The sequence below is a fragment of the Lepisosteus oculatus genome, unplaced genomic scaffold (assembly GCF_040954835.1).
Source record: "Lepisosteus oculatus isolate fLepOcu1 unplaced genomic scaffold, fLepOcu1.hap2 HAP2_SCAFFOLD_40, whole genome shotgun sequence".
NCBI lineage: Eukaryota > Metazoa > Chordata > Actinopteri > Semionotiformes > Lepisosteidae > Lepisosteus > Lepisosteus oculatus.
The window spans coordinates 1,852,861-1,855,099 of NW_027167934.1; the positions used below are offsets into that span (position 1 = coordinate 1,852,861).

At 42.3% G+C, this 2,239-nt stretch overlaps 1 non-coding gene across 1 annotated transcript; it reads right to left on the bottom strand.

Moving 5' to 3' along the window:
• Positions 1 to 1,142: 1,142 nt before the first annotated feature.
• Positions 1,143 to 1,224, bottom strand: trnas-cga (transfer RNA serine (anticodon CGA)). Its single transcript has one exon. It is a non-coding gene; the product is annotated as a tRNA-Ser (tRNA).
• Positions 1,225 to 2,239: the final 1,015 nt, after the last annotated feature.

Sequence of the window (2,239 nt, forward strand, 5' to 3'; positions counted from 1 at the left end):
ATAAAGTCTCCCCGTTCGGACATGAAAATAGAACTTTCTTAGACAGAAATAAATCAACAACGGAGACATGTGGACGACGATTTCAGTCACTGCACTTTGAATAGCATTTTTACTCGAGTTACAGGAGATGCACGAATGGCCCTTGACCTACGCTCTTACGAATGCCTTGGAACATTCAAAGAGAACAGCCCTCAAGTCCTGCGGTTTATTATAATGCTGTTGCGTGTCGAGGCAGTATTTGACTCCGTCCTACCGTTGAGACACGGGGCGTACTGTAAATGAACTGCACCTGACAGCTTTAGAAAAACACCTGGGCTCAGTACGGTGCTGAGAGCTCAGCGTTGCTGTTGTTCTTATTAGCACGCACTGCATCGGCTATGACCCGAACTTTTCAATTATTCCGATCAGTAAGTCAACACGTACTCCACATGAAAGGTAGAAATATTCTCTTGTCTGTCTCTTGTTTTTATAGAACTGAATGTCCCTGACAATGTACTGTTAGTTTTAATTGAAGAACGGCATCTGTGTTCAAATATACCAGACAAGTTTACGTAACTGCTCATGCAACACTCAGTTGTAATTAGTCAAGAAATAAAGTCGAACAACAGCTGCGAGTTTGATTCTGAACGTATGAGATTGCAGCGCCTTTTACTTCCATTGACAAATGATAGAGATTCGAAGAGAGATCCTTCAGACCAGCAAGCAAACCCACGGCTATTTCGGTTTTCTATCTAGGCAACGTTGGTGTCTGCAATAGCATACATGAAAGCGTGATGCAATTTCTGTGGCTACATTTGTTGCACGTCATGCACAGTAAGAGTGTTTCTAACACCAAATACAAAGTCAACAATTAGCGATCACGCCTTCTCCTCAGTTAACCCACTGAAACCCTTGCTGTTAACAGTTCTTTACTGCGTGCTTTACGAGCACCTACATATTGTGTCGATTCTTTCAGCTTTATTCATTAGGTTTTCAAAGGCATAAGTAGAGCACCAGAGGTGCGAACACAAAGTGTGTGGTTACCTGAAGAATTGATTTCCATGGCAGCGGGGACAAGCGATTTAGCGTTTTTATAGCACGAGGAAAGGAGAAGCGGCACTACACCTTTTCAGCACAGGCACAAAGCGACGTGCGGCAGACGCCGTAGTCGGCAGGATTCGAACCTGCGCGGGGAGTCCCCAATGGATTTCGAGTCCATCGCCTTAACCACTCGGCCACGACTACAGCGAGCTCACCGCTGCCGCATTCCTCCTATAATCTAACACGGAGTGCGAGGTGGCTGCGGAAACGTTTTCAAAGTCGCTCTCCGTTAAAAAAAAAATACCTTTCACAAAATACGTGCCGGCAGACAGACACGCCTCAGAGGGTTTAAGGCTGGCTTCACGTTCAAATGATAAAGTCTCCCCGTCCAGATGTCAAAATGCAACTTTGGCAGACAGAAAAAACATCAACAAACCACAAATGCACCACAATGCACTTTCAAAAGCATTTACATTCGTGTTAGACGCAGGAATTGCCTTTGATTTGCGCGCTTACGAACGCCATGGAAAACGAAACAAAACTAAAGCCCTCAGCTCTTGCACTTGATTATAATGCCGTTACGTGTCGAAGCAGTAATTTACGTCATCCCACCACTGCAACACGGGGAATAGAGGGAAATGAGCACAAGGTGAGATATTTTTAATCTGTAAGGCTTCTGTAGTTTCTTGTTGAAATCATTGTTACAACATATTATGTAAAAGCATGTTGAAAAGAATCTACCTGCATTCCAGCGGCCCTGAGCAAGAGGAAAAAAATGATGTCTTCTGTGCCAGGTGCCTGCAAGGGGAGAAAGCTAGAATCCTACCCAGGCTCCTGGAGCTCTGTCCTGGCTAAAGGAGGGTGAATCCATCCCCTTCAAAGCTCCATGAAAAAATGATCATTTAAAATTTGAAAAAAAAAACATCATATAACAACAGTTTTCATTCATAGGAGTGAAAAACAACCATTTTTGAAGACATATTAGTTTCTAAAACACTACAATAAAGTTGAAAACATCCGTTTTATATTACATTAATTTTTGTGAAATTAGTCATTTATTGCACTATTTTTAATAAAATCTCTAATTAAAAGTGATTAAAATTAAGTTTGGAACAACAAGGAACACAAAAAAAAAGATTTTAAGGAAAAAAATATTGTCTTCTGTGCCAGGTGCCTGCAAGGGGAGAAAGCTAGAATCCTACCCAGGCTCCTGGAGCTC